Raw genomic sequence first — 23,884 nt, forward strand, 5'->3', positions numbered from 1 at the left:
ATTTGGGTGGGGAGGTGGGGGTCGGGACCGAAAGAGATCAAGTGTTTTAGTAAATCAGCAGAAGAGCTAGGCAGTCTCTTTTTACTACCATCATACAACTTGCCATAAAATAAATCACTCATCTAAACCTAGTTTATCTGTCAGCATCCAAATCTTTGTCAAGAGAGAACATGAAAAGAATTTCCAATAAAAAAAAATGAATAAAGTTTGGGGTAAGGAAGGAAAGGAGGGAAGAGAGTCAAGGCAGAGGAGAATGAGCCATGTCCGTCTGTTTTCGGGATGGGGATGGCAGGCACCATGTGGCTTGATGGACACAAGCTGATTCCAGGTGGGGTGCATCTGGGGAGCCCCCAGGAGGTGGGCCCAGTTGTCTCCTGAGCCCTAGCAAGACAGTCCCACGGGGTCATGACCGGGAAGGCGGATATGAGGTCAATATGAAGGACGTATAGATGTTCAGGGTGTCCCATCACATGTAACGCCAGCATAACCACATGCTCCTGGCTTCCATCAGGCGAGACAAGGACCAACCGTGAGCATGGTTCAGAAGGAAATCCCAATTCCTACACTCAGTGGGACCCTGCAGCATGGCTTCCATGAAACCCGAGACAGTCAAGTGGCATGCTGAGCCAGGTGGCCCAGCAGTGGCGGTTAGGAGCAGAGGATGAAGGCTCGGGGTAGAAAAGCAGTGAAGTAAGGGAGGGCGGAGGGGAGGAAAGATGTAGGGAAGACGGCTAGCTGGGGAGGAAAGAAGGAAGTCCGCACCTGTAGGCAAACCCCAAACACCTCTGGACTCAGGCTCTTCTCCTTCTACACCTGAGTCCTCAATTTCCTGCTGCACTAAAATAAAATTGCCGTATCAGTGATGGCATTATTGAGGGTTGTTTTTTGGGCTTCTTTCCAGGGAAATCCTCCTTTTGTAGGCCCAGGAGATGAACTGAGAAACTGCCCCTTTGACTGGTTTTTGAATAACATCCAGTCATGTTATTCTGTGCCTTGAATTCATTCACCCAAACCTTCAAAGTCCTATGAAGAACACATCGCCACTAACAGGTTTCCTCAAGAAAATAATTCAATGCTGTACCCATTTCCTGAGTTAGAGACCTTTCCATTCCCTAAAGGGGCTAGATAAGAAAGGGGACCCACCCGAGCAGCCCAGAAGCTCCCCTTTCCTCACCCCTATGGGTGAGGGCATTCGTGTGTGGTGTCTACGGGTGATTCTCTCCTGAATTTGATTCAGCGAATTTTAATTTGCTTTATCAACAAAAACATTTTGGGTCACTTAAAAGATTCACCTCTGAGCTATTCTTAATAAACAAATGTAATTGTTGCACTTTTACAATTTGTTGGTCATTAAATAAATTGCAAAATTCTACTCTTGATTAATCCACTCTACTGCATCTGGTGTTGCGGACCTCCAGAAGAGGCCACAGACTCTAGACAGCAGCCCCCTGAGGCTGACAGGAAACCACCCCCTCCCCAGATGCCCAGCCAGTGGTAATGCCTCCAACTGGGTCTTCCTGGCTGTTCCAGAGCCAATTCCTCATGCACATGAAAGATCTCATAAGAATTTCTGGTCTCAGTGAAGGTAGCAAAGAGAAATGGAGCAACATCACCCTAATGGTCAGGACTTGCCCCACTAGATCCAGTCTACAACCTGTCCACCCGAGATGATGACAAGGACCCTTGGACAGCACATGTGCCTACGACTGCCTTGTTCACCCCATCAGCTTATTCCTCCAACAAAGTTCAGTTTGTTAGGAGAGAAGCAGGAGAAGCAGATAGGCATCCACAGACCAGAGTGCTGGGCCCAGTCCCTCCAGGTACTAGGAAGGTAGCCATGGGCGTGTTACTAGCACCCGTACTTACTTCTGAGAGTATTTTCCCCTTCCAGACCCACACAGTTGCATGGACACCTTTGCTCCACCTTTTCTTTGAAACAATCAGTGGGATACACAGACTATCCACACATCTACCTAATTAACATTTTGTTGGGCTTGAAATCTAACTGCTTTTAAATGAAATAAGAAAGAAAATGGCTAAGACCAGCAAAGGATGCTGAAGGGTTACACTGCGAGCCCCTCACCACCAGGGAAACTTCATGGCAGTCACACAGTGCAAAGTGCTCACCTATACGGACTCTTTTTTTTTTGTCCCTGCTCAGGTATAAAGGATACATTTAGTTAAGAGGAAAAGAAAAAAAAAAAAACAAAAAAACAAAAACAGGGCAAGTGTTAGCACTTCGTTTTGCTTTTATACCATTTTATGAATCCTGTAAACAAACACTCTTTAAAAAGAAATTTGGATTTAATAAGATTTAATAAAACTGGTTTCCAAATGTGGCCAATAAGACATCGTTATAGAATACGATGCTTCTTAACATAGGTGTCGCCTGCATTTATACTTAGGGTTCAGGACACATAAATAGGTCCCAAACCAGAGATCCAGTGAAAATGAAAGAATGTAAAGATGGGGGTTGGGGGTGGAGGAGGAGCAGTCCTCTCCAAATTACACTCTTTAAATTATACTGAAATTTAAAAAAAAAATTAAGAATAGAAATAAATTATACTGAAATCATTATGGGAATTAAAAAATTCAGAGTATGTGTTGGAATCCCCTGCTATATATATATCCCTCATGTGTATATATAGTGTGTGTATATATAGTGTGTGTATATACATATATAATGTGTGTATATATAATGAATATATAACGTGTATATATGGATGCATAATGTGTATATGTAGTGTGTATATAGAATGCACGTGTGTGTGTGTATATACACATCTGTTATGTGCTTCTATATACCAACAACATAAACAAGAGAACATCTTCATCTTGTACTTCGCATAGAAGATTCCGGTTCCGATGCTCTGGGGCTGTGTCTGTGCACTGAGCGGACGCATGGACGGGCCAATAAACTGCCTGCACTTTATTTCTGCCCAGGAGAAGAATCCGTGTGAACCATTATAAAAAAATGGGTGTTGGGATTCACGGATACGGAAAACGCTCGGCTGTTCGGTTAAAAAAAAAAAAATCCCTCCAACATTAAATAAATAAATGAAACGGGTGATATGTCTAAGCAGAACTGATGCCACCTATTTATTGCTCGAAGCCAGCACTCTGGTGTGTAGGAGACAAAATGATTATTTAAAAGCTCCTTTTTATCTCTGTGGCACCATGCAAGACTCAAATGAACCTTTCGCCAGGACACCAGAGATGTTAACACTCATCCTCCAAGATCCAATTTCAACCAGCGGAGCTGTTACCTAATCCAGCAACCATCACATATGATCAGTTTTCTGCTTCCCTGACGGGCGCCCTGCGCTCTCTGCTCCCCCCCCCACCTCCCCGTGTTCCCCAGTCCAGCAGCCTTCACCGAACCAGCTTTTAAAGGGCCAAGGCCCCCCGCTTATGCCCGGGCATACGGGGCTCTAGCAGTCAGGAGTCAGGTGTGCACCTGTCCGCTACCTGAAAACGTAATCATCATCTGCACTGGGCTCGCCAGCCCGGGGCGGGGGGGGGAGGTCACCCAACCGGGGAGGTAACCCTTTGGGTAGGGACTGTCAAAGAAGGAGACCACCCCTCCCGAATCTAACCCCTCATACTCGAGGCCAGTCAAGGCAGGTGTGTGATTTGTGTAGAAACTGTCAGGAGCCCTCGGACAAGCTCTGATGTCACATCTACGGCGCTGCCTCGGGCGGCCCGGGAAGGGGGGGGGCATCCTTCGGTAAAACTCCCAAGACAGGCGTGGAGATTGTCACAGCCGCGCCGGAGCTGCTCTCCCAACTGGCCTGCCGCTGTCCTTTCTTCCTTTATTTTTATTTCGGAGAAGGAGAAAAACAAGGCAAACCCAAAGGCATGTTCAAGATCCCGGGCAGGAGGGCCGGAGCTGGTTGTTTTGTCCTTCCCCGAAGGCCGGGAGCGCGGGCAGCGCGGCCGAGGCCCACTAGAGGGCACCCTGTCTTCACCGAGGACGGGATGTGCAGGGAGGGTCCCCCGCCCCAGCTTGGCCCCTGCTTCCATCCAAGGTCCACAGTGGGGCAGGTGGGGGGAGGAGGGCAGATCTACAGGCAGGGTCGTTCCGACTGGGACGGGCATCCAGGGACCCAAGGATGGGCTGGGGGACAGAAGGATGCACGGAGATAGAGACATGGTCAGTGGGGATGGGGGGGATGGAGACTAAAGATAGAGACAGGTGGTTTGAGAAAGAGCGCGAGGTGGTCTCTGCAGGGTGGACGCCCTCACACTGGCCACGGCCTTTCTCTGCTGGGCTGGAAGGCCTGAGACTGAACCCCCACACGGAGCGATCCACGGTCTGTGGGCTACTCTCCACGACACGCAGGGCCGGGAGGACAGTCACCCCCCACCCCCCCGACAGCTATGCCATCTCCGGCTGGTGAAAACGCTGGAGAGAAGTGAGGGACAGAAATAGGCTGTGCTTGCATTTTTAGAAATACAGGTGATTGCTTGCCTTGTCGAGGTATCACGGGGACACCTTCCGCTAGTTCATAAAGTGCCTGCGTGCACGGACTTGTGTCACTTTACAAAATGTGAGGCCCAAACTGCACCGCAGACGATTCAAGATGACCAAGGTGGTCACAACAAAGTAACATCCCCCACATCAAAGCCAAGGGGACACAGCCGAGAGGAGAATCGGGGTCTCAGACACCGTCTCCTCGACTGCAGCGTTAGGATTCTTTTTTTTTTTTAAGATTTTTAATTTATTTATTCATGAGAGACAGAGAGAGAGAGAGAGAGAGAGGAGAGAGAGAGAGGCAGAGACACAGGCAGAGGGAGAAGCAGGCTCCCTGCAGGGAGCCCGACGCGGGACTCGATCCCGGGTCTCCAGGATCAGGCCCTGGGCCGAAGGTGGCACTGAGCTGCTGAGCTACCCAGGGATCCCCTGAGCCACCTGGGATCCCCAGCATTAGGCTTCTGACTCTTCCACGAAGGGTCACTAGGTGGATGTGACATCAACCTGGGGTGTGCGTGTGTACGCGTACACACACACACACACACACACACAATGTCTTTCGATGCACAAATGCTGAGAAGGAGACAAGAGATGAGGCAGGGAAGGAAGGAAGGTCTACTATTCACGGACTCCTTAATTTCTTTCAATTCTTCCAAATCTGATCCTGTTCAATGACCTCGCTCTGCCAAGGGCCCCCTGACGGTCAGGGCCGCCGTGCCATGTGACCGAGCGCCCTCTTCCCTCTCGGCCAGAGAAATCCTCTTACCACAGTCCTATCCTATTTCAAATCTCAGCTCAGCACTCTCCTCCGTGGAGCCTAAGCTAATAATAGCCCAAAATGAACTCCCTCACCTCGAAGCCACCAGAGCATGTGCTGTCTACCCCACGGCCACAGGGCATCTTGGAACACCTCGGGTCACACCTGCCAGCTTGCCAGCAAGGCCGTGAGCTCCTGAAAGGCAGTGAGGACCCGTCCTGCATCTGTGCATCCCCCAGATGGCCTCCCCGAGCCTCTGGCACTAAGCACTTACTCAAGCATTTCTTAATATGTAAAAAGAGGGAAAGATTGGCGGGGGCGGGGGGTGGAGTGACCCTGGACCCACTGCCTCATCACGCCCTTAGGGAGGCAGTGGGCTCCCGTGTGGCCCTTCCCCTACATGCCAGTGACGGGCTGGGCCATGGCCAGCATGCTATGGGGTAGGAGCACGCTGCCACTCCGCCAGCTTGCATACCCACCTCAAAAAACTGCCCTTGGGAATCTGATGATTCCAAACAGGCAAATCCATGTTACGGTTTAAGCCAGAGCCTCCAAGACCCCCAGCCTCGGGGGTTCCCCCAGAAACCCAACCTTACCCATGAAGGCTCTGGGTGCTTTGGAGAGAGCCTGGCAGGTGACCGGTACCTGGAAGGAATTCCTGGAAGGCCCGACAGCAGCCCCAGTGAAGGGGCCACACGCAGGATGCTGAGCACCAACGAGCCCTCCGAGGAATGCTCAGTCGCTCACGTTACTGACCAAGCACCTGTAAGGTGCCAGGAACCAGGTGGGGGCTGGGATTTCCAAGAGGACCCAGCCACGGGCTCTGGCCACATGAAGCCCACGGGTTATCCTCCTCTGGTCCCTTCTCTGAGGCCGGCGGTGGACACAGGAAGTGGCCCGAATAGGTGGCTGGCGACCAAAAAATTCTCAACCCACACACCCGTTCCCCTTGCTCCACGTTTTTTGTTTCCCACAAGCCCAATCACACCCAAAACCGGACACTCCTCAGCTCGAGCTGAGAACCAACTAGGACGTAACTGGATTCTTCTACCCCAAAGGGGGGACCAGGATCTCGCATGAGTGGCTGGGGGCTCGGGCTGGTGCATCCTGACCTCTCCACTCTGAATGCTTAGCCCCCCCCCCCCCCGTTTGTTTCATGAAAGAGCTTATTTTTGTGTGTTGTTAAGAGTTTGTCCATCACACAAATGGAAATGATTATCAATTCAGTGCCCTGGATTTTCCAGACCAGCACCCTAAGAAGGCAGCGCTTGTGGTTAAGCACGGGGGGGAGCCAGCTGAGACCCTCCAGGCCCGCTGGGGCTCCCGCTGCTGCTCTTGGCCTGGGGCAGGCTTGGCAGGTGAGAAGCCCAAGCTCCTGAAATCCTCAGGTGCTGGAAACCACGCGGGGACTCTGCGGCGTCTGTGTCTCGGCCTTCCAGAAGCTCAGGGGTGCGAAGGCGGGGCCCCAGGTCTGGGGTCTCTTGAAGAGCTCCACGGGCTTAGCTACAAAAATAAGAGGTCCTGGGGGCCTCTCACCTTTCCTTCTGGGTTATTAGGCAGGTGGGCCAAGCCAGGGGACCCGAGGGCAACAGCCAATCAGCAGCACCATCTTGGGATTCCTCAAGTAGCTCAACCCACAAACACTGAGCATCTCCTACGGTGCCGGGCACGGTGCTGGGCCTCAAAAGAAAATGTAATGTGCTCACTTTGTCTACATTTAGCCAACAGCCACCAAATGCGCAGGGCTTCGTGTGAGGTTTTGGGGTGGGGGCGAAAATGAAATTATATGATGCTCTTGAGATGATTTTCGAGTTTGTTTGTTTTTTGGTTTATGTTTTCGGGCTTTCTTTAGAGAAACACATCACACTTTTCTTGTCATCATCTCTTTCTGGGCGAGGCTTCGGCAGCTCTGGTCACATGCATTCTCTACTTCTCAGGCGATGCTCGGGCACAGATCCCATTCACACGTCCCCTGCTTGGCACACTGAGCCTCCCTGGGCCAGCTGGCAGAGAGAGGAGGCTCATGTGCCGGGCAGCAGGCTCCTGCCTTTCTGGAAGGGTGCCGGCTGCCGGGGCGAGGGGCTTTGGGCCTTAATAGCTCAAGCTCGGTCTGCCGCCCGGGGAACCCCTTTGCCCAGAGAGATGCTGCAGAAGCCAGCAGGAGGCCGGGACTCCAGGCTGGCTCGGGCCTCAGGCCGCCTGCTGAGCGGTGTGAGGAAGCGGGTGAGCTCACAGGACTGCAGAGTGTGCGAGGCCCACGCGGCATGTGGTATCCCACCACGCGAGGCATGGTTTCCTCCGAAGCTGTATGAAAAACATGAAGCCACTGGTTCGTGGCCTGAGGTGCGTTCCCAGGAGATGCAAGCTTCTCTCTACAGCGGTAGTTTCTAAAAGAGGTGACTGCCGAGAAAGTGAGAGAAGTTTCTCAATATTCTCTTGCCTGAAGATGAGAATGTCCTGTAACTTGGAGTCTCCAACACATTTTCTGCTCCGTCCCAGCGCTAATACACACTAGGTTTCCTTTCTCATCATATTTTATTTTATTTTATTTTATTTTATTTTATTTTATTTTATTTTTTTCAAGATTGTATTTATTCATGAGAGACAGAGAGAGAGAGAGGCAGAGGGGATCCTAAGACCCTGGGATCATGACCACTGAGCCACCCAGACACCCTCCCATCATCATCCTGGGCCCCAGGATGTGCGGTATGGGCCCAGGGCCCCGTCCCGGTAGCGCCAGAGCATGCACAGAGGAAGAATGCTGGTACAAAGCGACGTACAAGACTCCCTACCCTGTGACCTGACGTCCCCTAAGCTCACCATCCCTATCACCCAATGGTCAGTAATAATATCAACCACACTGCAATCCTTATTAAAGATGAACTAAGGTCATTTTTATAAAGGCAGATGTCTTGGAGACTGGTAGGTTTTCCACTGCTGGTTAAAGCTAAATCAATCCCACTGGAAAAAAAAAAAAAACGGTCCCTTTGGGAAGAATAAGAAAGCAAGACAGATTTAGAAGTCAAGAGTCTGGTTTCTGTAGCTCAGGAATCAGCAGACAGAAGGAACCAGAAGTCCCTGAGCGCCCGGATTCACATGCGGACGCACATTCCAGCTCACTGTCCCGGGTGTGTGGACAGGCTCGTGCTCACACCATCATGGGCCGAGCCACCGATCCTCAGCCAACACAGTAGATTTCAAACATCTTTCTTTTGTGTCCTCGTGCTCCTTCCTCTTCACATTCCTTTCTTGCTGTTCTTCTCCCAAGCTGGGTAGGGATCGCGCTTCCTCTAAAGCCTGAAGTGTCCCCTCTCTGCAGAGCCCCTGACCTCATTCTTCCTGAGTTGGGGAGCATGGAGTCTCCCCGACCTGGCAGGGCCTGCTAGGGAAGGCTGGGTCCTTCTAGAGGCAGAAACACCCTTCTGGGAACCACTTAGCTCGAATGCGGCCTCAACCTGTGTCCAACAAGCTAGCCTGGAAGTCATCTGAAGATGGCAGCTTCCCATTTCCATTAAAAAAAAAAAAAAAAAGAGAGAGAGAACCAGAGAGAGCGTGAGACTCTATTCATAATTAAAGTTTGAGCAAGTTGTGTTTCGGTTTCGACTTTTTGGGTGGGATTCCAACTTCACAATCCTTCTCTGCTGGGGCATCAAGAAACCCCACACTCAAATGTTAAAATACTAGATGTCACCACATTTCCTACTACGTGTGGTCTTACCATCTTGACATCATTCACTCTCAGGACCACAGATGCTCTTCTGGTGCCTGGTGACGAGTGGGATTTTCTCACCTGTATTTACAAACTCAATCATGACAGAACTAGTTGTTTGTTTGTTTGTTTTTTTCTCCAGGCTTCCAAACAACTTTATCAGACTTTAGTTTGAAATAAAGAACATTCTGTTCTCACCCAGGTTTTGAGAGCCACGGAATAATTCCAAGGCAGGGTCCTGAATGTAACGTGCTACTGACCTTAAGGAGTCTTTACACAAGACAGTGATAATTTAGTCTCCACCTGCTCCACGATTATTTCCAACTCCACCAGTCAGGAAGACTAATAGTAATAACAGTACTGCCCTGCTGGAGTCGGCTCACACCGCTGCCAGATGACCGCCATCGACAGAGGTGAGCACCCCAGGGACAAACGGACCATGACATCACGACTGGCAAAGAGCAGGTTCCAGCAGGTGGACACAGGGTCTGGAATCAAGAAGTGAGGTACAACAGGGGCATCCGAGTAGCTCAGGTGGTTGGGGATCCGACTCTTGATTTCAACTCAAGTCATGACTTCATGAGTCACTGAGCCCTGCATCGGGCTCCATGCTCCGTGGAGAGTCTGGTTGGGATTCTCTCTACCTCTCTGCCCCTCTCCCTGCTTGCTCTCTCTTGCTCTCTCTCTCTCTCTCTCAGTAAAGTAAATAAATAATTTTTTAAAAAGAGGGGTATCTGGGAAGCTCAGCTGCTTAAGCATCCAACACTTGGTTGAGGCTCAGGTCATGATCTCAGGGTCATGAGATCAAGCCCCACGTCAGGCTCTATTCTCAGGGCAGAGTCTGCTTGAGACTGTCTCTGCCTCCCTCTGCCTCTCCCCTGGCTCATTGCCCTCACCTGCGTGCTTGCTCTCTCTCTCAATAAATAAATAAATAAAAATAAATAAATAAATAAATAAATAAATAAATAAATAAAATCTTTTAAAGGTAAAAAGAAAGAAACGAGGTACAACATGCTAGTTCACTCCATCCCTTTGGCCTCTTGGACTCAGTCCTTCTGATCCTCTCTCCATTAGAAACAGGATTCCTTTCATTCTATAAAGAGGACGGGAGGCTGAAGCGTGAGAGAGTAAAAGGCCTCGAACAAGACAAGAGAAAGGGGCTCCCTGAAGCTCTCGGACTATGTTACCTCTGCAACTACCACTGATAATGAGATGGTTTCACATACATGTGTATGCTGACTATACGAATACTCTGTCAATACATGAGATATGATGGAGCACGGACCATCCTCTACATGGGATGTGGGAGAGGCGGTCCCTGGGGAAGGGCCTGGCAAAGAGCATTGGCACAATGATGAAGGGATGGGTTACTTTTCCAGTTTCTTCCAATATATTTAACATTGGCTTTCAGGGGAATCTATTGCCACTGAGAGGAGAGACACCTTCCAGCGTCCCTTGCAGCTAGATGTGGTCATGGCTTGGGTGACAAAATTCTAGTGATAGAATTGCGATAATGAGGTAGGCTATAAAACTTCAAAAAAGAAGGAATGTCTTTCTCATCCCTCTCTTTGTCTGCTATGTTGGCTAGAATATGAAATGCAATGACTGGAGCTCTAGCAGCCACTTTGGGCCATGAATTGGCTGGGGAATGGAAGCCACACTAGGAAGAAAAACCAGATAGAAGTTATCATACTCTAGAGGCCAGCCTGGATGATCACCTTCGGACTCTATGAAAACAAAGAGAAATAAATTTGTATTTTGTTTAGGTTACTTATTTGGGGGTTTTGGAGGTTTTTGTTTGTTTTTGGCAGCCTAGCCAATCCAACCTATTAAAAAGGAGGAGGAACAACTCCACAAGGCAGAGTGATTCCATGTTGGTTAGCATGTTAGAGATGTAATTACAAAGGGGCAGATTCAAGAACTAGAAGCAAGTCAAAGAGCCTGAGTAGCTACTGGGGAGAATTTCTTCCTGCTAAAGGAGAAGGTTTAGCACAGATAGCAAGAGAGCTGATCATTTGAGGGGGCTCTCCGAGAACTGCTCTGGCAAATGAGCAGAGGTGGGACTTCTCCAGGGAGTCCGGGGCAACGGAGAAGGGAAGGGGGTGCCTCCTAGTCAGGGTGTTGGGTGACTGGCTGCCTAGACTGGGGATCACAGGGTGGGGGTTGAGGGCCGGTTGCACATGGAAACCAGCCGAGGACATGCTGTTGCCTCTGTGGTGAAGAGAGAGAAGAGAGGGACCTGTCTTGACGAGGGGAAAACTAAGGCAGATCAAACTGTAAACCTGGAGGCAAATATAGGAGGAGCGACGACACGGGAGATGAAATTCCAACAAATTCCTTTTGGCCTCTTTGACTTGCCCACCTGTACAACAGTGCGTAATGGGACATTTCCTTATACAACACTAGAATAACGTTTGCCTTCTAACCGGCCTGCTGAACCTGTCGGTTCCAGAGGACCAGAACGGGGACACGGGGACGGGAAAGGAAATCCTCGTTCAGCCTACTTAGAGAAGACATCAACTCCCCTCGCTCTGTTGGTAGCAGAAACGCAGCCGAAGGACACCGGGTCTATTTATGGGCGCCCCAGGTCCATTTCAACACACATGCCAATTAGCTTTCCTTTTTCCATGACCACAGACAACACCTGTGACCCCAGACAGCCATCTCACAAATGCACACAAGGTCAGGCAGGGTCCTTCGGGGGGAGCATACGGATGATCCATCACTGCTCGTTATGAAAACCACCCCAAGCACATGCCTTGCTGCTAATGAGTCACCCGTACCATCCTCAGACGCACGGAGCTGCAGAGTCCGCAGGCAAATAGGCTGCAGGAGAAGCGGGAGGCTTTTGCTGCTTCTCGAAACTTTCCAAGTAGCCTCTGAAAGCACTAAGGCTTGAGTGACAGGGAAGATCAGATGGCAGGCTGGATGTCTAGGTTCTGGGCCTGGGCAAGGGGTGCTGAGGAAGAAATGCTGGAGGGGGGTGGGGATCTTGGGGTGGGGTGGAGGGGGCAGGGCGCTCAAGATTATGAGTTCCAGATTGCAAAACGTGCCTTCACGAGCCCAGCCACCAGCTAAAAGAGAAACATCTCCTGGGGACCACGGAGGGCCTTGGCTTGACGTCTTAAGGGAGGCGTGAGACTTCTGCTTCGAGGAAGAGTCCACTGAGAGCCACCACTTCCTACCTTCACCATCTCAGTTCCTGTGTCTGTCCTCGGGGATGGGGGCACGGTGGCTCTGATCCCCCGGACTGCCCCCCTGCGGCACCTCTCTCTCCTCTCCCCGAAGAGTCCAAGCAGCTGAAACCTCGAATACACAAACACCTGGAGGACCAATGGGCTTAACTTTTCTTAAACTTGAGCGCAAGCCTTCAGATTCCATCCTGAGCAGGGCTTCTCAAACGCCGATTCGAGTTTCCAGGGGGACATTTTAAAGGAGAAGTAGATTTCAAGTAAATGATTGCAACTTATCGAAAATAATGTGCTACTTAGCGTCTGCGGCAAACATCCTGGCAGGCAGCGAGGGGAAGCAGCCCTGGAGCAGATGGGAGCGATTAGGCTCTGAGTTTCAGACGAGCATTTTGCTGTCGTCTTCACTTGCTTTTACATCCTGGTAAAATCCAGAAGAAAGGGACAAGAGAGAAGGGTCTGCTGGGCCTATCCCTTCTCTCGGAGCACTTGTGATGAGTCTGCCCCCAACCCCCACCCCCCCACCCTCCCACCAAAGGCTCTGGCACAGGGGGGTGCCTCTCACTGAGGGGAGGTACAGTGGCCATCATGACCATCATCATCAAAAAGCATTTAGCACCGCAAGGCGCTAGCTAAATACATCAACGGTTGACACAGAGACAGATGACAGGCTATCTTAATTTTCCTTTAAAGATCTGCCTCCCCGAGGCTGGGCCTTATTTACTGTGTTTCTTACTATATTTCTCTGAAGAGGTGTCTTGTTTTCTCCTCCACGGAGGGAGCCAACATCTCTGTGACCCACAAAATAGCTGCTCTGGAGTTGACACGGTGTGGGAGCTCCCCACCTGCTCCACCAGCCAGACATTATTTGCAGGCATTTGTCAGGGCCGCACAGACGGCACGTCACTGGGTCCCATGTGGTCCCAAGGGAGAGCCCCTAGCAAGCCCTGTCTGAGTCGAGGAGGACAGAGGCCCAGGGTGCTGAGCATTCCACAAGGGCCCTACAGATCGGAGAGGGGATTCCAGTTGTCCCCACTTCACCAGAGGCCTTTGCAAGGGCTCACACTCTCTGGTGGCAACAGACATATGGCTATCTTAGAAGCCAAATTTGCTTTAATCTTTCAGTGCTGCCCGCTTTCCAGAGTCTGCCCGACTCTGCCAAACTGGTCAGGTCCACTTCTGTTCAGTGACGGCTTTGCAGCTCAATTAAAATAAAAATCTCGGGACATCTGGGTGGCTCAGTGGTTAAGTGTCTGCCTTCAGCCCAGGGCGTGGTCCTGGAGTCTGGGATCTAGTCCCACATTGAGTTCCCGGCAGGGAGCCTGCTTCTCCCTCTGCCTGTGTCTCTGCCTCTGTGTGTGTGTGTCCCTCATGAATAAATAAATAAAATCTTAATAAAATAAAATAAATAAAAACAAAAATCTCTTAGCCCACACAAAGTGTGGCTGGCCAGCACGATTTCACCAACATTGCCATTCTGACGAGGACCCCAGTTTGTCAGTTCATCCACTATTTATTCAACAATATACCCCGAGTACCTACTCTGCTAAATCCTAGATTTTCCACTGGGGAGACTCAACCAGAAATAAGTCTGCAGAATCACGGAAGATAGAGAAGCACTGGCTAACACCACCAAGTGCAATGGGTGGACTTGGTGTGGACAAACGGCATGGGAGAAACAGAGGGAGGGAGCAACGATCTCTTCTTGCATGGGAATTAAATTTCATACAGCAATTTATCAAAAATGAGCTCATTTGCCTTCACTCTCACATGAACATTATGGGGTGCTATTAAACCCTTTATTCAGATGAGGGAACAGAAATACAAGGGAGTCAGATGGGCTCGTGGCCACACAACAGGTTATGCAGTTGACATAGGGCTTTCGCCTACATCACGGCCGCCTCCGTCCAGTCTTAGCAAAGCCAGGAGCCAACGAGGGCCCAGGCCCTGAAACACTCACAGGGCTGAACTGGGACACCTGGAAATCAGCAGCTGGTAATTTTCACTGGTTAGAGGCCAACACGAACATTCCTGCTCTCTCCTCTCCTGAGCTAGCCTCAATCAAGAAAAACTCTATAGTTTTCAGACATCACAGACTACCAAAATGGCAAAAGGGCTGAGCCAGGTGAGAAAAAAGATGCTCTCACGTCCTCCAGAGAAAGAGGTGCCACATATACCCCTGTCAAGCTGCTCAATGTATTAGGTATCATGTGTATCTATCTCCTTTTCCAAGATAAAGTCAGAAGGTCTGGAGCCATCTGAGCCCACCCTCCTCATCTTCAAACAGGATTTTCAACAGCTGATGATGGAACAAGATTAGGACAAAAACTAGCTAATTTTTAGATTTCACAAACCAACACAAAGCATGTTAACATATTTCTGTTTCCCCTTGCTTGGAGAGAGGATCCCAGGAAACCAACTCCAGGAAAAAAACAAAAAACAAAAAACAAAACACCTAGATATTTCTACTTCAGGCAAATATTCAAACAACACTGCTGGTCTTAAAGCTCAAGATGCCAGCAACACATAGGAGATCAGAGAGTCATCCAGCCTCTCAGTGACAAGGGTGTGAAGAATTATAAACAGAATAAAAAGCAGAGGTTCCCCTAATTTCTCTCTGCCTTGTTGCTCCTCGTGCAGTCAAGACATGATCGTTTGGTCCCTACTTATGTCCTTTGAGACATAAGTAGGGACCAAACGAGTTCCCTACTTAGGTTTGGCCCTCAGGTTTGGGTTCGTGGTCTAAGTCTCTGGGATGCAACCTTACTATTCACTTACTGCCTCTCAGAACATCTGAGATTATTTGGAAGATGCTAAGGAGAATTTCCAAATGTGGTTTTCCTGGACAGTTACTCTTTTGAGAGGCAAGCATTTTACTCAACTCATGTGTAGAAGAAAAAAAAAAAAAAAGGCTTGTACCTCCACGTTCTGAAGATGGCACACATACTCTATCTCACACACACACAGAAAAAAACACAAATGCACAGCCACGGAATCTAGGGTAAATATCCAGTCTTTTTGCAGTGGTAGCTGTGAAGCTAAAGCCATACCTACCTACAGTGATGGTAGGCTAAACTCACACAGGTTTCAAACCCTTAAAGAAGAGACAATTCATCAGCACACATCCAAGAAAATCTTCATTGCTTAAATCAGGCTTAAAACTTTGCAGTTCCTTTCCAGAGCTCTGCTTTAGTGTGTCATGCCCTCTGAACAACTCTTTGGGTTTTTCCTAGAAGCACAAATTGATTCAAGTTCAGAAGAAAAAGAAATCTCCCTGGGGGTACAACTCATCCATTCTGGAGAATATGCTGATCTTCAGGAGACAAAGATTTCCCTAGAAAAGGTAAGGGAAGAAGGGGAGTGTGTGTGTGTGTGTGTGTGGGGGGGGTGGTGGTGGAAGGAAGAGGACTCAGAGGGGAAGGTGAAGGAGGCAAAGGGAGAAGAAAAGAGGGAGATCAAGTAAGTCTGGAGACATCCGTGGATCAAGAAGCATTACACAGACCAGATGCCCAGCAGTGAGGACACAATGCAGTGGTCCTTCTGTCTAAATCTCATGTCACAGTGTCCTTCTTAACACGCGACTTGGCTCTGCAGTGTCCTGTCTTGCCTTCGGCTCACCGTGCCCTTTACATCTAAGGAAAGGAACACCAGTGCCCCCGGGGGTTGAAAGTCTGCTTAAAGAAAGAAAGAAAAAAAAAAAAAGGAAAGGTACACAAGAGGGAACACACGTGCAGTGAACCGTGCAAAGTGATGGGTACTTGCACTCGTTCTCAGGTAGGTCCCTTTTGACTGAAATATATTAATTTATTCATTATTAATTTTTTTAAAAAGGGTTTATTTATTTATTTGAGAGAAAGAGAGTTTGTGAGAGCACAGGGTAGGGGTGGAGCAGGGAGGGACAGAGAGAGAGGGAGAGGGGGCCCTAAGCGGACGCTGTGCTGGGTGTGGAGCCCCAGGCGGAGCTCGATCTCATGACCCTGAGATCCCAGTCGGAGCTGAAACCAAGAGTCTGATGTCCAACCGACCGTGCCACCCGGGCGCCCTTCAATTCATTAATCCAAAATCATCATTTGTTGAGTGTTTCTCACATGCCGGGCAGGACAGGTGTACTGGGGGCACAGAAATAAAAGACAAAATGCCTGCCTTGGAGGGGACGGATGGTCCCGTGGAGAAGGGCAGACAAACAGACCGTCCGCACAGACCGCTGTGGAGGAAGTTTACGCTGCTTGGGATACGTGCACAGTTAAGCGGCTGACATGCACCCCACCTCCCTTCCTCCAGTGGAGGCCACCGCGTATTCAAATAGGTCAGCAGGTGCCAACATCTGCCAGTGCAGAGGCTGACCAGGCCGGGGGCCAGGCGCTCACGCCTACCCGGGATCACTCAGCGCTCATGCCATCCTCACGCAAGTAAACCAGGAACCTCTTGTAGAATCTAAACCCCTAAGAGCCATTATGGAGCACCACCTGGGCTCTGCACAGGGGACAGGACCCCCGCCCGTTCCCCAAGAGAGCACAGCCAGCATCCATCAGGCCAGCTTTGCTTGGCGGGCAGTCATAACAAATGCACTTCCTCCTCCACGTAGAGCCAGGGCCTTGGGGACTGCACCCAAGCCACAAGCTGAAGGGCAGACTGGTGATGGGCGGGGAGGGAGACACAAAGGTGGTTTCAAGGCTTTTGTGGCTTTGAAGAGCCCATCTCTGGATGCGAGAAAGCATTCAAATGGTCTCTGCAGGCATCTCGCCTTGTGGTCGGGCACTCCTGGGTCTGTGGCTGTTGACTCGACCACACACTCAACGTCGCCCACCCTATTGCTCCTTCCCTGGGCCCTCCCGACAACACCCCACCACAACACCCCACTGAGATGGTCCTACAAAGTGCCCAGGGCCGTGCAGAGTCTGGGGCGGTGACCTTTCAGTCTGTGATCTTTGACAGAGAGGCCTGGGGGCAAAAGTCTCAGACTCTTAAAATCTTATCTGGGTTCCTTCCGTTCACAGAGGAGAAAAGTCAACGCTGGGTCAGTGGCAGAGGTCGAGAGAAAAGCAGCTATAATCAAGGCTCCCTTTCTCACCCCTCCCAGACCTGGGGTGAAGCCTGATACCCCTGACCCCGAAGCAAGCTCACTCGGTGCAGGAAAGCACAGACTCTAACCAGCAATAATTCCACATATAAACAACTCTGGGAGGCATGAAGCACACACCAGACAGTAATCAGCTTATCTAATAGAACAGGCCTCTCTTCCTAACGCAGAGGAGGATTAGCAGGCTTGAATTACAGCCGTGAAGTGTAATCAAGCCCTGATCGACACTGGCAAAGGATACTGTATACTCCTGCTGGGCCGCGGGTTATTGGCGCAATGTGGTGTACCTACAGGGGACAAACAGGAAATGCTTGGGGTGGTAATTACACTGGGAGATCTCAACGGAGAGACGGGGGAAAGCCAGTCTCAGGGAAGAAACATTAGATCACGACTGATGCCCACGGCCCCCTTCGACTGCTTCCAGTCTTCGGGAAGTCTCCAAGCGGCTGCAGTGGAGCAGATTTGTCAGGTCGGTTAAAAACGTACCATCCCCTAAACCCTAACAACCCGGGGCCAAGTCCTCCCTCGGTTGGCCACAGGAGCAAATTCTGCAGTGTCTGTGGCACAGCGCCCACGGCCTCTTACCACAGCGACCGCTTGGAAATCCAAGCAAATAAATGTGAGAGTTCCAGCCTCACCTTGAAGGTGCCAAACCAACCCAAGCCACATCAGGGTTGCCTTCTCTAGCTCCCAAACAGAGACCTCTCATCGTACTGGAGAGCCAGCATTTTATGCTACGAAGAGGCCTTCACTTCATCAGTCCTGTGAGAGGAGGTACCAAGCCTTCTGGGATTTTTGAAGCTTCCCAAAGGAGCTTGCTTGAAGAGGAAAGTATATTAGGTGGGTTTTCCCTTGTTCTGCTATTTCTTCACGACCGACTTTTCCGACATCTTCTGTGTAGAAGCCCTCTACACAAAGCCAGGCAAAAAACCACGAGCCTTCTCTTCTAAAGAATAAACAATCACAGGGCCTGTGAAATGGAAATTCCTCATCTTTTGCCACCTATCTCTCTCTGCTACTCACATTTCTTAAAGATCAAAGAATCCAAAATGGGGACACCTGGGTGGCTCACTCGGTTAAGCATCTGCCTTCGGCTCAGGTCATGATCTCAGGGTCCTGGGATGGAGCCCTGCATCAGGCTCCCTGCTCCTTGGGGAGTCTGCTTCTCCTTTTCCCTCCGTGCTCTCTCTCACTCTGCTCTCTCTCAAGTAAATAAATAGATCTTAAAAAAAATTTTTTTTTATAACCAAAAAGCAAAACAAAGAATCCAAAATGGACACAGCGCTTCAGGGAATTGTCTGTCCTAACATGGGGACGACGGGGGAAAAAGGACTTGCTGACTTTCCGGAGTCCTGGACCTAGTTCTTGAGGCAGATCCGCTACGCTGACACTGCAAATTTGCTGCTCACTGCCCGTGGCTCCCTGGGGCCCTGCCAAGCTTGCTTCTCTTCAGTTGACTCTCTCACCTCAGCTAATTCTTTCCCAGACCTGCTTTTCAATGCCTTCCAACACCCAATTCTTTTCAGAACACTCAGCAGGTATCTCAAGGTGATATTATGAATCCCCTCTAGGGATAATCCAATGGTTCAGAAATGATGTGTCTGGACCACCTGCCCTACCAGCCCCATCCTAGCTCTTAAGCCATGTACCTCCCAAATGCACTCTCTACACTTGATCACCAAGTGGAACCCAACAGCACAGGCCTTTATCTCCATGGTCTCTGCCAGGACAGGTTGTGACCAACATTGTCAGACTCTTCAACAATTGATAAGTTCATAAAACTCCTCTTTAATTACAACTGAACAGACTACAGCAGCAGGTGCTGATACACGTGAGATACGCAGTGTGTCAGGAGGTGTCTGTCAGCAGAATGCTGAGCTGAGTGGGTCGCCCCGTTCGGTCTATCAGGGTGCAATCCAACTGCCAAGAGCAGAAGGTGAGAGACAGGGTAAAACCAAGAACTTCGTGGTGACTGTATTTAAGAGCTGGATCAAGGGAAGGAAAGAGTTCTAGTCAATGAAAGACCTGGTGCCAAAGATCCTTTGAGAGAGGGCTTAAAATTCACACCAAAGTGCAGCCAAAATAGTTCTAGTCTTCAACCTTGTGCCACGAACACGGAGAGGCTGAGAATCCCCACTCTTAGTGGGACGAAGCGACCAAATGTCAGAAGGAGTCGAGCTCTACCAAGAATCCTCTCGGTGATGAGTTAGGCTGATGTGACCTGACATTGGTTTCGAGAGCCAAGGAACAGTTTAGGGCTGGAGCCCAGAATTGGGCGTGGTCCTCTCTGGAAAATCAAGTACTCTGAGCATGAAGCACCTCTCCAGGTCTGACTCAGCAGGCACCACCTCCCCCTCTGACAGGCCCAACCACTTATCTAGAGCCAGGCACGCACTCGGGGTTGCTAAGTACCATCTGGGTACTCACACTTCCAGCCAGCCCCAGAGGTCATCCTTGGGGCCAACCAGCTAGCCTTTCAAACCTCATTCTAGTATCTCCACCACCCACCCCGCCAAAAGCATGCAGGGTGTGGAGGGGGAGGGGAGGGACCATACTCCAAGCCCCGAGTCCAGTCTCCGTTACAGTTCTCCAAATTTGTACATGATCCTGATACCAACAGTCACTTCGCACCCCCAGGGAGTTAGCGCCATGTGCAAAACCAGCCGGTGCCTTTCCCCTCCAATCCTGGTTTAAGCTTTTCTTGTTTTCTTTTTCTTTCTTTCTTTCTTTTTTTTTTAAGATTTATTTATTTATTTTAGACAGGGAGAGACGGAGGGGGCAGAAGGAGAGGGAGAGGTTCCCAAGCAGACTCCAGTGTTGAGAGCGGAGCCCATTGTGGGGCTCGATCCCACGACCCCGAGATCACGACCTGAGCTGAAACCAAGCGTTGGACACTCAACCAACGACAACACCCAGGTGCGCCCCTGTTGTAAGTTTTACAAACACACTCTCCGCAAAGCCCTCTTAAATTTATTTTCCTAGCTGACACTTTATACGGCCCCATCAAACAAGCACCCTTGTAGAGTGACCTGTCAGAGTGGGTAAATGGTGTGGCATCTTTGGCTAGGATTTCAAATGTCTGAAAGGATTTTAAACCATATGCGCTTTTAAATATCGACTTTTTAAAATAAAAAAAAAAATTGCATCGCTGAACCCCAAGGTCTCACGGCAAAGAATTCTGCTGTAGTAAAATCTGTTATAAATTATAACCTGTGGTGGGAAGCACCACGTTAGAAGGCGTTGCTGCTCCTCTACAAATCTTTCTGTCGAGTTTCTGATCTGGAGCTGAACTGGATCTCGCAGTAGACCTTTGGGGAAGAGCTATCAGGTGCTTTCGGGAGAAAGGAGGAGAGGTGGGCCTGTGTGTTGGGATCGGTGGGCTTTCTTCTATGCTTGGGGTAGGGCCCACACTTGAATCCAGCCCTCCCTTCCCCTCCACCGATCTCGATGGACTTTCTACATTCCTTTCCCCTTCCCTGGGTGCCCCCAGCCCCCCCTTCCAGCCAGGGGGCCCGGGCTCATCCCAGGCAGACAGGTCTGTCGGGGGCAGATGGGTAATCTTTCCTTTCAGCTTTAATGGCCGCTATTAACAATAAGTTGCCCTGCCCTTCTGATGGCTCAACTTGCAGCTTTTTCTCTGATTGCCTGTGAGTAACACTGTGTCACATGAGCTGTGTTTAACAGAGGTGTAATAAATGCCAAGGAAGAAATATTACCCAAAATAAAAAATAGTTTGTCCCCGTGTGGCCAGGATCCCATGACTCACAACAATGTTCATTTTAGCTTCCAGCACAATTTCCATTTGCATTCTTTTTTTTTTTTTTTTTTTAAGGGTCTCCAGGGGCTTTAAAGAAGCTGTTTAAGAGAAAAGACAGAAAGACTGTCGTGATCGTCAAGTGCAGGGACTTCTGCGTTCCAGACAAACAAACGCCGTTTGCAGACAGCAGACAGACTGACCCATGGGGGAGCCCTCTGGGCAAAGGGTACAGACAGAAGCAGGTAGAAGCTAATTACTGAACGTCTGCCTTTGATGAAAGGCAACCTGCCGCCCTTGGTGTGGTTCTGAACATCAGCTTTGGCTACCAGGAGACAGCCATGGTGGGGAAGGGGAGGCTGGATTCCCCTTCCCCCCAAACACACACACACCCCTGGGGCAAGAAAGATATCAAGTTCTCATTTAGTTGCAAGAAAACTCTATTCTCCTTTCGATAATAAGCAAAAAACTATATATATACTTCTATGTTTTTCAAATAGTCACTGGTCGGAGCTGTTCCAATCCCGGAGGAAAAAAAAAAAAAGCAATAAACACTCAAATCCCCTGGCAGTCCCTTGGTTGAAGATGTTGGTGAGGGAGTATTGCAAATCCTCAAGGTTTTCAGGGAAAAGGAAGGCTGAGAGGACCAGGGAGGGTGGAGAGAAGGGCCCCCAGGAGCTGTGGGAGAAAAGCGTGCCCCTCTTGTGAAAGCTGACATCCTAAGGCAACAGGATGGAGAGAGAGGTCCCTACTTTGCAATTTGCTTTGCTGAAAGGACCAGCCAAATACAGAGGGGCAGCAGTCTTTGGAATGTACAAGTGCACAAATGTTGCTTGTACTGGCCTGTGTCCCTCTTTGGGAGGTCAGAGACCTCCTCGCCTCCTCTGCACACCTCTCGCACCAGTGTGATGAACACCAGAACCTTCCTTGCACATTGAGTAAGGGAGTCGGGGGCATCGAAAGACACAGTGATACTAAGGGCTTGGCTTCAGAAAGGCTCTTTCTCCAAGCTGTCAGCATCAACTGGTAGAGATGGAGACGGGCTTCCAAGCTTAGAGCAGTAAGAAGAGGCCTGCGCACACCGCATCAATTGCCTGACCGAGCGTAGAGAAGAGCCTGGAAAACAGTGGAGCCACCTTGATGCGCAATGCCTGCAGGCACCGTCTGCAAGACATCTGGGCAGCCAAGCACAGCAGGAAGAGGGAAGAGAAGGGCTCTAACCTGCTTCGGTCACGAAGGGGAGGAAATGTCCACCAGACTGCGAGGCTGGGACAGCTGGAGCACAGGAGGCGGCTCTGGGCCGTCGTGGGTTGGCTCCAGGGGAAAAGCGCTGGTTTCCCACTGAGGTTGAGATACTTGGTTGGTCACTCTTCAACTCTGTGACTGTGGGCAAGTGACTCTCCTTGCTTTGTGAAAAGGGGGGATGGCACTCGGAGGGGTTCATTAGGTCATTTTTAAAGATCTTGGTGATTAAGACATGTTTCTAGGAAAACGATCCATTTTCTAAAACGACACAGCGTGTGAGACAGCCTTTGACTCCTTTGAACTTCTTTTCTGCCAAAGCGCTTCAGGCTCTACCAAGAACTTGCATATTACCTCATCTCCATATCGCACCTGACCGACCCCCCCCCCCCCCCCCCAATCAATCTTCAGAAGTAGATCACAGATACCCAACTCAGGAAATTGGCTCAGAGAAGCTCAATTCAATCCAGGGTTACACGGATCACCCAAGTCCAGTTCTTCAAGGTACGAGTCCTCTGCACAATCCTGGGCTTCGGGGTGCCTGGGTGGCTCAGTGGTTGAGCTCCTGCCTTTGGCACAGAGCGTGATTCCTGGGTCCTAGGATCAAGTCCCACATCGGGCTCCCTGCGTGGAGCCTAGTTCTCCCTCTGCCTGTGTCTCTGTCTCTCTGTGTGTGTCTCTCAGGAATAAATAAAATCTTTAAAAAAAAAAATCCTGGCAGTCAGAGAGGGAAGGATGGCCTGGGTATGTGTAGACTCCTCTGAAGCCCATTACCTTGTTTCGAGCTGCTGTGAAAAGGCAGGGGTGCAAGCAGGGGCAGGGGAGCGGGGACAGTATGTGGAGGTGCGCGTGGATGCTGTCTCTTACAAAGAATGGAGGAGGTGGGGCATCATGGCAGCAACTGGATCCAACTCCCTTTCAGGAATAAAGCGCCTCTTCTCTTACAGGACAATTATTCATGAACAATTTCATTTGGTGCCATTGTAATAAAAACTGGCTTAAGGTCCACGTGTGGCACAAGTCCCTAGACTGCCAAACCAAGCCCCAGCTTCCTGGTTAGGATGATGTCATTTTTATTTGTACAGCACACACAATACACCTCATGTGATCCTTACAAACAGCCCTGTAGGAGAAGACCAGCTCTGCTAATAAACGACACACTGAGCCTCCTTTATGTGAGGAACCGAGAAGAGACTATGCCTTCCCTGCTTTAAATAGGGGTCTTCCGAGCCTAATGCCTTTGTTTCTTACTTTCCTTCCTAGGGAACATGGGTCAGAGATGGAGCCACTTCTGATAGCAAAGGGAATGTGTCTCCCCGCCCACTCCCCGGCTCTGTAGGGGTCAGGGAATGACAGGAACCCAGGGTACAGATCCATAATTAGGGCCAGAGTCTAACTGAACCTCTGCGAGATTCTTCACGATCCCCTCAAAACCGTGAGCAGGCAAATCCAATTTATCTGTGAGGGAATCAAACCACATGTGCAGGTGAAGGCAATGGGCCTGAGGTTGAAACCGATTTGAACAGACTCCACACTAAAAGCATCCTTATCTCACACGAATAACAGTCAGGGTCAGGGGGCAGCGAGGTAGAGTAGCATGGGCAAAGATAGTGGCAAGCAAGTGAAATTTCTTTTATGGGAGAGTTCACAGGCCTCCTCTCGATTGCGCTACTCTGCTCT

At 50.0% G+C, this 23,884-nt stretch overlaps 1 protein-coding gene across 8 annotated transcripts in view; it reads right to left on the bottom strand.

Moving 5' to 3' along the window:
* PBX1 (PBX homeobox 1) overlaps positions 1 to 23,884 on the bottom strand; it is a 324,444-nt gene that overhangs the window by 91,985 nt on the left and 208,575 nt on the right. The window lies entirely within an intron of this gene.

This window comes from Canis lupus, chromosome 38 (assembly GCF_011100685.1).
Source record: "Canis lupus familiaris isolate Mischka breed German Shepherd chromosome 38, alternate assembly UU_Cfam_GSD_1.0, whole genome shotgun sequence".
Classification (NCBI taxonomy): Eukaryota; Metazoa; Chordata; class Mammalia; order Carnivora; family Canidae; genus Canis; species Canis lupus.